The sequence below is a fragment of the Nicotiana tabacum genome, chromosome 19 (genome assembly GCF_000715075.1).
Source record: "Nicotiana tabacum cultivar K326 chromosome 19, ASM71507v2, whole genome shotgun sequence".
Taxonomy (NCBI): domain Eukaryota; kingdom Viridiplantae; phylum Streptophyta; class Magnoliopsida; order Solanales; family Solanaceae; genus Nicotiana; species Nicotiana tabacum.
Genome location: NC_134098.1, coordinates 95,299,349 through 95,312,155, shown reverse-complemented (window position 1 = coordinate 95,312,155; position 12,807 = coordinate 95,299,349).

Sequence of the window (12,807 nt, the reverse complement as noted above, 5' to 3'; positions counted from 1 at the left end):
CCTGCGAAAGAGGATGTCTGGGCAGTGTATATAGTACTCTATTTCGATGGTTTATACATTTTTACATTTTGGGAGCTATGCAGCTCGGATTGAGGCGATTCTTGGAGCAATTTTCATCACAAGGATTGGGGTAAGTGTTCTCTACTCGGTTTTTGTTATATTTCATGAATCCACCTTCGTTTTTGGTTACTGGATTGTGAATTTTAAAGAGGAAATTGGGGGTTTTGGCCTAAAGTTTCATAGTGTGAATTTTGGAGTTTTGAACATCGAACTGGAGTCGGATTTGAGTGAAACTAGTATGGTTGGACTCATAATTGAAAGGGTTATTGGATTTTGTAAATTTTGTCGGGTTCCGAGGTGCGAGCCCGGGTTGGGCTTTTGGCTGATTTTGGGCTTTTGATTCAAGATTTGATCTTTTTCGATCGGGATTGGTTCCTTTAGCATTGTTTGATGTACTTGAGTTATTTTTTGTTAGTTTCGAGCCGTTCAAAGGTCGGAACACGCGAGATGGCATTTTGGAGCCTCTCTTGGCTTGCTCGGTGTTGGAATTGGCTTGTTCGAGGTAAGTAACTCTTCTAATCTTAGTGCTGAGGGTATGAAACCCCGTAATACGTGTTATGTGATTGGTATTGAGGTGACGCACATGCTAGGTGACGGGCGTGTGGGCGTACACTATATGAATTGGGGCTATGTTTTCTCTATGGTACTGTATAGTTGTCCTAATTTGTTGATATCCGTGTTTTCACCGTGTTATAAAGTAATTAAGTTGTCAATCATGCAAGATATCATGTTTAGGCCTTATGCCGATACTGTTTTGACCCATAGTGGTCGTTTCTTATTGTCATCTCAATGATTTCATTGATATTTCGTACTTAGTCATATTCATGCATACATATCATATCTCAGTATCCGTTGTTATTTATTGATACATCATATCATTGTTGTCGGGCTAGTTTCATGGCATTGTGAGCCCGTGAGTGAGACTGTAGAGTGATGACTAAGTGAGTCCGAGGGTTTGAGTGAGATTGATATTTTGGGATCGAGCTGTATGTCACAACATGTTATATTGATATTTTGGGATCGGGCTGGATGTCGCATCATGTTATATTGATATTCTAGGATTGGGCTGCACACCGCAGCGATATAGCGCTTGGGATGAAAGGAGCCCGTCCAGGAGTCTACATACCCCTAGTGAGCGTAGTCGACTATAATCAGGGATCGGCCTGCACGCCGCAGTGGGTATTGTACAACACTGAGTGATTGAGTGTGCTGAGCATAGTGAGAGAGAATGCGAGACAGTGAAGTTGAGTACTCTGAGAGTGTGAGTAAATGAGCTCATCATCGAGATGCATTACATTTGACATGCATACTTGCGATACATGCATAGAGGTGCATTTACTTCTACTACCCAGTTGTGGGGACATTTATGAATTTACCTGTATCTTGACATGTAGGCATATAAACGTACTTTCCTCATGCTATCTCAAAATGAGACATCTTACTTATTATTGAAAGAAGTTTTGGGAAAAATCATAGTTTGCAAACTTACGCGTATTTTGGCTTTTTCGGTAAAAGATTTGGGTTTTCACTAAGATACTTGAAAAGAAATGCCTACTTTTCTGGAAATGTGAACAAACTGAGCCTTTTATTTATGAGATGCTCTTTTATTACTTGTACTATGCTGTTATGTTGATTTGTGAAATATTAGTGTTGGACCCGACCTTTGTGTTAGCTCGTCACTACTTTCAACCTAAGGTTAGGTTTGTTACTTAAATAATACATGGGGTCGGTTGTACTCATACTACACTTCTGCACCTAACGTGCTGATGTTGCTGTGTTCGATGGGAGCTGGATTGAAGATGTACATACGTCCGTGCTGTAGCTGCCTCTTGTTCCTGGTAGTTTTAGATCTGTAAAACTTTATTTATGTACTATTCAAACAGACTATGTATTTATTTTATTTTCGCTTTGTAAACTCTATTCTTAGAAGCTCATGATTTGTACTACCAGTTCTTGGGGAATGTATAAGATTCAGATATTTCTTTACTTATTGCTTTATTAATTGTTATTTTAATTGTTTAGTGGTTAATTGGCTTACCTAGCGGGTTGGGTTAGGTGCCATCACGACTAGTCGGATTTTGGGTCGTGACAGGTGGTATCAGAGCTCTAGGTTTATAGGTTCTACAAGTCATGAGCAAGTAACTAGTAGAGTCTTGCGGATCGGCATGATGACGTCCATACCTATCTTCGAGAGGCTACAAGACATTTAGGATATACTTCCCATCTTTCTCTCCTTATCGTGCGACATTGATTCAGCTTGAAGCGTAACTCTTTGAATTCCTTCCACGCATTCGTATGCGCATACGAGTGCTCGGTATCAGTTGTGCATTCTCCGGCTGGTGATTCCATGGTTGAAGTACGAGATCTGATTCTGACGTGCTGATAATAGGTCAGTCTAGAGGACTTGAGGTCGGGTTTTGGTGGTGGCTTGAGCACGGAGATTTTGGTTGTGTGAGCACGTGTTTTTGGGACTCATATGTCCGGTAATGTCCCTACGAGAGGAATATGTGGCTTAATGAGCAGTGAAATGGCTATGTGGTGAGTATGATGTGACTGAAAGATGTGTTCGGTTTGTTCAAATATGACGAGAAAAGTTTACTTGAGAGATAGCAAGGACTATGGGGTGTTTGATCTCTGTCTTGATTTGGCATATGGTCTCGAGTTCTGGGTGTGTTGAGGGATCTCTCATGTTGCTTAGTCGTGGGGTGAAGTAGATTCTCATGTCTTGTTGATGAGTTTCATAATCGAGAGGATTAAGTGATTGCGTAGTAGTCGTGACCGTGGAAGGGTATAGAGAGATGTCAATTTGAGGCAGAGCAGGTGGATTATCTCATGCGAGGTGACTTGAGGGTGTGTGGTGCTTATGATGTTTTGTAGAGAGTTTTCTTTTACCAGTGAATGATATATGTCGCAATTTGTGTTTGGATCGCTTGTGGAAGTCGGCTTGACTATTACAAGGGTGAATGCGAGATTTGTAGACGATTTGAGGTATTATATGGTTTGTGTTACATGAGCTTATATAGGATTTAGTTGAATTTAAGTGTGGGATTCTGGCAGTAATAAAGTATGGGTATCGTGATGTTAACGAGTGTTTTGTTATGTGGCTTTGAGCCAAGTAAGGGAGTCTGCTATCGACAAGTTGATTGCACGATTATGTGTTGTATTTGTTTCAGTTCGAGGTATACTGGTGAATCAGTTATGTCTTGCAGAAATTGAGATTTAGGATGACTCGAGTAAGGGAATTTATGGATACGGGTTGTATTACACTCTATGGGTATATGGGAATCATAAAATAATTGAGTGGTTGTTGGCAAAGGATGTAGTGTACATGGAGTAGGAATTTGCTCGGTTGCTTAGGAGTGTGGGCTACTCCCTTGAGTATAGTGGGTGACTCTCGAGAATCGTTCTAATGGATTCAAGATTTATATGTAGCGATTTGGAATTTTCAAGAATTATATATGGCTAGAAACTGGGAGTTGCATTGGATGGTGTCGAGACTTGTGGCATTTTATATAATTTTTGATTGTGCATTTCAGTATCAAGGAGGTGAAGGGAACAATTTTAGGTTCACATAAGGTCTCTTTAGAGTGGGTGTCTCGGTGGTAGTGCCTTGGGGTTCTTAAGAGGGGATTCAGATGCTTATGGGCCTTAGGGCTTGTGGTTTTATACTAGGGTCTCTTGTGTGGCAAACTTTGGTTAAGGATCGTGGTGTTCCAGCAAGGATAAGTATCAATTTGAAGGCAATTTGGAAAGGACTTGGAGAAATAGGACAACTTGGTAGTAGGTTGGATTAGCACAATAATGGGTATGATCGGTTCTTTGTGTACTTATGATGTGGCTAGTCTCCACAGGTGTTTCGTGGCAATGCTCTTGGGTTTTGGCAACCTGCGTGGCTGGGTTGAGTTAAAGAGATTCGGTTCAGATAGCTTGGTTGTGTGCAAATGGGTTTCGAAGAGTTCTCAATGTCTTTTACCATGGTTCGAGGGGTATATTTCCTACCGGCGTGAGGAATATGTTGCGTATTGGGATTTTCTCCGGGATGAGATCAAATGGATGGTTTCTGTCACGACCCAACTGGAGGGTCATGACTAGCACCCGGGCCATACTTGCCGAGAACCAACGTACATTTTATCTAACCTTCCTTATTATCTTTAAGGGCCGACAAGATCAATATAAATGGTAGACATGGATCATGAACATCCAATAATGAAAGATAATGTCATGAACATACATAACATGGGACGACAAGACTGTCAAGAAACTATATATAAGGTACGAGCTACCATGAGTCGACACCTGTCTATGAGCCTCTAAAAGAACATAAGTGCTACAACATTGCCGGAACAGGGCCCCGACATACCCATAAGGTCTATAACAAAAATGCATACCAAGACCACGGCAAGTCCGGAGAAAGGATCTTGCCAATAACGCTGAACCGGATAGCCTATTGTGATGGGGGAGCTGCGTCTACCCGTCTATCAGGACCTGCAGCACGACATGCAGCGTCCACAAATAACAAGGACGTCAGTACGAATAAAGTACTGAGTATGTAAGGCAGAATAGCATAAGTAAGAACAATAATGTAAACAGTGATAGGGAATATACAACCTGTGACATCTGGGTACCTCTGAGGGCTACTGACATGAAATACATGATACATACATATATATATACATAAACATTTAAAACATATGCCTTTGTGGGCATCATCATCATCATATCGTACCCGGCCATAATAGGCTCGGTAAAACGTACCCGGCCATCATAGGGCTCGGTAGAATCGTACCCGGCCACGTGGAGCTCGGTAAAACCCAACTGATCAGTGGTTGCACAATAGGTGCCATACCCGGCCGACTATAGCGCGGCTCGGTAGAGTAAAATAGATACATATATATGATGCATGCTGGACTCGTTGGAATCATAATTTGAACCTTTCGGAGTGACGTAAGGTCGGTATCCTTCGTACACGTTATTAGGATTAACTCTTCATCAAGAATCTTATAAGAATCAGGAACTACCAACAACATTGATAATATAAGAATAAGAGAAGTAACATCAATATCAATCGTTTCATAAGAAGGGCAGCAATGTAAGTACTGCTAGCTTCTAAGAGTAGACTATCTTTGGGAGCTCGTTCATTACATTATGTACAATTGGAGTCGTGCAAAAGAATGAAGGGGATAGCCTCACATACCTTGTATATACTGCCCAACCTCAAGCTATGCAAATATCACGACTCCTTAGTCTACAATAAGATAAATGACACTATCATTATCGTTTAAGCGTCGTAACTATTATGTATCGACCACAACCTATTTTACGATGAAACGGACAGCACCTCCCCTATTTATATGACTTCCCACAAGTCAATACAATCACCAAACAGCCCAAACAACATCATTAATAATCATATTGAGCCTCCAAAACAGTCCACCAACCAACAACATTACTACCAAGCTTTTCGATATATATTTCACAAGTTCTAGCTTCAACGACTTAGCTGCAACTTGGATAATCTTAAATATATATAGAGTAAGAGGTTACTTACCTTTAAACAGAAAGAACAACTCCAATTTGACCTTAATTTTCTACGAAATATCCCTTCAATTCTGCCACAAGAACAAGGAAGCGAAACTAGCAATTAATTCGGGTTTTTCGGCACTAGAATTACTTTAGAAGACTTGAAATCACCTAGGGTTGATATTAAAAACTTGAAGGTGTATTTACAGAACATAAAGCACTTAAAACAACCTCCCACACGAGCTGGAACAACACAAAAATCAGCAACAACAAGAAAAACAAGAAACTTACTAGCACCACGGGATTCCCGACATTTGATTTGTGTTGTTTGCCCTTTGTTTGGGTCTTGGATCATGAGAGAACCTTGAGAGAATGTTTTTAGGGTAATAAGGTCTGAATATACTGAAAAATAATGACTTAAAACGGGGTTGAGTTATCTTATATATGTCCAAATGTCTTAAACCGCCTTTGTGGGCCCCATAGAGAGCAGCTTGGCGCACTCTCGCGAAAACGCGAATATCTCTCTATTCTGAGATCGTATCGACGAACGGTTTAATGCGTTGGAAACTAGACTCATAGATCTTCAATTTGATAGGTAGATCACCCCATAATTCCAAGCACATTGGGAGTAAAATGCAGTAACATTTGACCTAAAGTTTAAGTAAAATTATAAACCTAAGTTGCGACAACTTTTATCGACTTTTATTTCATAACTCGCTTGACTTCAAGACTTATGATGCGGATATTATATGATTCAAATACATTAAAACAAGACCTCTTGGGACAGTTAATCACCTCTAGTGTTATCCAAAAATACGGGTTACAACATCCTTGATTAGCTTAACTTCAAATACTTGTTAACCACTCTTATACACCCTTGTATCGTTTAAGACCAATAGGATTAACTTATTATCATCTCAAAGATAATCTCTTCTTGGATTTACGTCGACTACCTTACGGCATGATCTATGATATGCGAATTTGGGTTGTAACATCCTCTCCCCCTTAGGAACATTCGTCCTCGAATGTAAGGGTTTATGGGGTGTCTAACTCATCGTGGATTCCGACGGAGATTTCCGGCTGAGTTTCCCTTATAAAATGGACACTAGCCAAACTTGCAAGCAGTTAAACCCAACCTATGGCCATACAAGACTATACAAAGCATTATGGATATGTACATTATCTGCATATCACCATTTTGTATTAAAAAAAGAGTATTCACAAGCTATTGCTTATCTCATAGAGCCGTTTCACCTTATAATGCGTCCTTCTTTCCCCCGGCATCCTCGTTATCTTCACTTCTGAATAGGTAAGGGTATTTAGACTTCATCTCCTCTTCTGCTTCCCATGTCATTTCTTCTATATTCTTGTTCCTCCATAATACTTTCACGGAAGCTACATCCTTTGTTCTCAGCTTGCGGACTTGTCGATCTAATATAGCCACTGGCACTTCATCATATGATAGATCCTTTGTAACTTGTACATCTTTGATAGGGATGACCCGAGAAGGGTCTCCAATACATTTCCTCAACATAGATACATGGAATACCGGGTGGACAAATTCCAATTCAGATGGCAATTCTAACTCGTAAGCAACCTGTCCAATTCGTCGAAGAATTTTGTACGGCCCAATATACCGCGGACTCAACTGACCCTTCTTCCCAAAACGCATAACACCCTTCATCGGCGAGATCTTCAGGAAAACCCAATCACCAACCTTAAATTCCAGATCACGACGTCGGACGTCGGAATAAGACTTTTGCCTGCTTTGTGCCGTCCTCAGTCGCTCTTGTATCACTTTTACCTTCTCAATGGCTTGGTGAATCAAATCTGGCACATATAATTCTGTCTCACCGACTTCGAACCATCCAACTGGTGATCTACATCTCCTCCCGTACAGTGCCTCATACGGGGCCATTTTAATACTGGAATGATAGCTATTATTGTAGGCAAATTCTATAAGTGCCAGATGGTCATCCCAATTCCCCTTGAAATCTAGAACACATGCTCGTAGCATATCTTCAAGCATCTGGATGGTACGTTCAGCCTGTCCGTCAGTTTGTGGATGGAATGCAGTGCTGAGATTTACTTGTGTGCCTAAACCCTTCTGAAAAGACCTCCAAAAGTTAGCCGTAAATTGAGCTCCTCGGTCTGATATAATAGATACCGGCACACCATGAAGCCTAACAATCTCCTTGATATACAACTTCGCATAATCTTCAGCCGTGTAAGTTGTCTTAACTGGTAGAAAATGGGCAGATTTTGTAAGTCGATCAACTATCACCCAGATGGAGTCAAACTTATGATAAGAGCGAGGTAATCCAATAATGAAGTCCATATTAATCACCTCCCATTTGTAGGTCGGAATCTCTATATTCTGAATCAATCCACTGGGTTTCTGATGCTCGATCTTTACTTGTTGATAATTAGGACACTGGGCTACAAATTCTGCAATAGACTTCTTCATGTTATCCCACCAATACTGCTCCTTAACGTCATGATACATCTTTGTCGAGCCAGGATGGATAGAATATCGGGACTGGTGAATCTCAATCATAATCTTCTCTCGCAACCCTGCCACACTAGGTACACATAATCGGCCCTGGTATCTTAGTGTCCCATCTCCTCCGATCTTGAAAGCTGTAATCTTACACTGCTGAATTCCCTCTCTCAATCTTACTAAGGTAGGATCTTCATATTGCTGTGCTTTTACCTCAGCTACCAAAGATGATTCTGCTGTATTCTGTACAGTAACACCTCCGTCATCAGAGTCCAACAATCTGATTCTCATATTGGCCAGCAGGTGAAGCTCTTTGGTCAACCCTTGTCTACCTGCCTCAATATGTATTAAGCTTCCCATTCACTTACGGCTGAGAGCGTCTGCCACAACATTGGCTTTACCAGGATGGTGCAATATCTCGATGTCGTAGTCTTTCAGTAATTCAAGACACCTACGCTGCCTCAAATTCAACTCCTTCTGCTTGAAGATGTATTGTAAACTCTTGTGATCTGTGTAGATGACAACATGGACGCCGTATAAGTAGTGCCGCCATATCTTCAAAGCATATATTACTGCAGCCAATTCCAAATCATGAGTCGAGCAATTCTTTTCATGCTTCTTCAATTGTCTTGATGCATAAGCAATCACCTTCCCACGTTGCATCAATACGCACCCCAAACCTATACCTGAGGCATCACAATATACCACATAACCTTCTGTTCCTTCTGGGAGAGTGAGCACTGGCGCGGATGTCAATCGATTCTTTAGCTCCTGAAAACTATGTTCACAAGCATCAGACCACTGGAACTTAGTTTTCTGTGTTAAACTTAGTCAATGGTGCTGATATAGAGGAAAACCCTTCTACAAATCGCCTATAATATCCTGCTAGCCCCAGGAAGCTGCGGACTTCTGACGGTGTTGTAGGTCTCGGCCAATTCTTCACTGCATCGATCTTCTGAGTGTCGACACTAATACCCGCATCAGATATCACATGGCCAAGGAATGCTACTGAGTTCAGCAAGAATTCACATTTAGAGAGCTTAGCATATAACTTATGATCCTGAAGGGTCTGGGCATAAGCCTGAATACGGGAAATATCCATGCCCTCTACCAAGGAGGCTGTTGTGCACTCATTTATCAGATGTGGTCACCCTATCACTCATCTCGGCCACCATATGGGGAGTATACCTTGATAAAGAATCAAACTATATACTATACTCTCATGCACTCATATTACCCTGTCGAAGGTTCAAGAACTTATCAGCTCTAGCTCATCGTATCTCAGCTGGTAAGTAGTGATGAAGAAAGGCCTCAGAAAATTCCTTCCACACGGCTGGAGGAGCGTTCGGACCCCTAGATCTCTCCCAACTATCATACCATAAAATCGCTAAATCCCATAACCGATAAGAAGCCAACTCTACTGCCTCTGTATCACTAGCATGCATAACACGCAATGTACAATGAACCTGATCAATAAATGTTTGCGGGTCCTCCTTGGGGCTTGATCCGGTAAACACTGGAGGGTCTAGATTAATAAAATCACGAACTCCTGCACTAACCGGTTTATCAGCAGCACCGATATTCTGCCTCTGAGCCTGAGCAGCTACTAAGCTACTCAACAACTGCACTGCACTGCGCATATCGTGGTCTGTAGTGCCAGACGGAGGAACTGGATGTACTGGGTGCCTCCTAATATCCTCTGGAGGAGACAGAGAGGTATGAGACGGCATCTCACTCTGAGGCTCACTTTGGCCTGCTATGGCTGGAGGCACCTGAATGTTACCCTCTCCTACAGCTGTATCAAGCCGTTTACTAATCGCTTGCTTCCTAGTCGAAGGCATCGCTAAAAGAAAACAAGGTGAATATTAGATATGAACACTTATGACTCAACTCTACGCACGATCTAGATTCAGGAAGAAGGTAACAACCCTAGATGTCACGTAGCCTCCTGATTATAAATGTGGCGCGCTACACATCCATAATCAAAACTCTACTAGACACGGCTCATAGACAACCCCTAGGACAGACTTGCTCTGATACCAAGTTTGTCACGACACAACTGGAGGGTCATGACTAGCACCCGGGCCATACTTGCCGAGTACCAACGTACATTTTATCTAACCTTCCTTATTATCTTTAAGGGCCGACAAGATCAATATAAATGGTAGACATGGATCATGAACATCCAACAATGAAAGATAATGTCATGAACATACATAACATGGGACGACAAGACTGTCAAGAAACTATATATAAGGTACGAGCTACCATGAGTCGACACCTGTCTATGAGCCTCTAAAAGAACATAAGTGCTACAACATTGCCGGAACAGGGCCCTGACATACCCATAAGGTCTATAACAAAAATGCATACCAAGACCACGGCAAGTCCGGAGAAAGGATCTTGCCAATAACGCTGAACCGGATAGCCTACTGTGATGGGGGAGCTGCGTCTACCCGTCTATCAGGACCTGCAGCACGACATGCAGCGTCCACAAATAAAAAGGACGTCAGTACGAATAAAGTACTGAGTATGTAAGGCAGAATAGCATAAGTAAGAACAATAATGTAAACAGTGATAGGGAATATACAACCTGTGACATCTGGGTACCTCTGAGGGCTACTGACATGAAATACATGATATATACATATATATATACATAAACGTTTAAAACATATGCCTTTGTGGGCATCATCATCATCATATCGTACCCGGCCATAATAGGCTCGGTAAAACGTACCCGGCCATCATAGGGCTCGGTAGAATCGTACCCGGCCACGTGGAGCTCGGTAAAACCCAACTGATCAGTGGTTGCACAATAGGTGCCATACCCGGCCGACTATAGCGCGGCTCGGTAGAGTAAAATAGATACATATATATGATGCATGCTGGACTCGTTGGAATCATAATTTGAACCTTTCGGAGTGACGTAAGGTCGGTATCCTTCGTACACGTTATTAGGATTAACTCTTCATCAAGAATCTTATAAGAATCAGGAACTACCAACAACATTGATAATATAAGAATAAGAGAAGTAACATCAATATCAATCGTTTCATAAGAAGGGCAGCAATGTAAGTACTGCTAGCTTCTAAGAGTAGAGTATCTTTGGGAGCTCGTTCATTACATTATGTACAATTGGAGTCGTGCAAAAGAATGAAGGGGATAGCCTCACATACCTTGTATATACTGCCCAACCTCAAGCTATGCAAATATCACGACTCCTTAGTCTACAATAAGATAAATGACACTATCATTATCGTTTAAGCGTCGTAACTATTATGTATCGACCACAACCTATTTTACGATGAAACGGACAGCACCTCCCCTATTTATATGACTTCCCACAAGTCAATACAATCACCAAACAGCTCAAACAACATCATTAATAATCATATTGAGCCTCCAAAACAGTCCACCAACCAACAACATTACTACCAAGCTTTTCGATATATATTTCACAAGTTCTAGCTTCAACGACTTAGCTGCAACTTGGATAATCTTAAATATATATAGAGTAAGAGGTTACTTACCTTTAAACAGAAAGAACAACTCCAATTTGACCTTAATTTTCTACGAAATATCCCTTCAATTCTGCCACAAGTCCAAGGAAGCGAAACTAGCAATTAATTCGGGTTTTTCGGCACTAGAATTACTTTAGAAGACTTGAAATCACCTAGGGTTGATATTAAAAACTTGAAGGTGTATTTACAGAACATAAAGCACTTAAAACAACCTCCCACACGAGCTGGAACAACACAAAAATCAGCAACAACAAGAAAAACAAGAAACTTACTAGCACCACGGGATTCCCGACATTTGATTTGTGTTGTTTGCCCTTTGTTTGGGTCTTGGATCATGAGAGAACCTTGAGAGAATGTTTTTAGGGTAATAAGGTCTGAATATACTGAAAAATAATGACTTAAAACGTGGTTGGGTTATCTTATATATGTCCAAATGTCTTAAACCGCCTTTGTGGGCCCCATAGAGAGCAGCTTGGCACACTCTCGCGAAAACGCGAATATCTCTCTATTCCGAGATCGTATCGACGAACGGTTTAATGCGTTGGAAACTAGAATCATAGATATTCAATTTGATAGGTAGATAACCCCATAATTCCAAGCACATTGGGAGTAAAATGCAGTAACATTTGACCTAAAGTTTAAGTAAAATTATAAACCTAAGTTGCGACAACTTTTATCGACTTTTATTTCATAACTCGCTTGACTTCAAGACTTATGATGCGGATATTATATGATTCAAATACATTAAAACAAGACCTCTTGGGACAGTTAATCACCTCTAGTGTTATCCAAAAATACGGGTTACAACATCCTTGATTAGCTTAACTTCAAATACTTGTTAACCACTCTTATACACCCTTGTATCATTTAAGACCAATAGGATTAACTTATTATCATCTCAAAGATAATCTCTTCTTGGATTTACGTCGACTACCTTACGGCGTGATCTATGATATGCGAATTTGGGTTGTAACAATATAGTGTTCATATTGATGTATTTACAGATCATAAAAGACTGCAATATATATTCAAGTACTCTTCGCAAGATGGCATGGTAGACGCAGTGTATTGCGTGGGATTGAGATTTGCATGTGCAAGCTCATAGTTCAGTTTTGAAGGGAAGGATATATATTCGTAGGCAGCATGGACGGTTTCAGATGACTAGGCAAATGATATCTCTAATCAGTATGGACTGATGAGAGT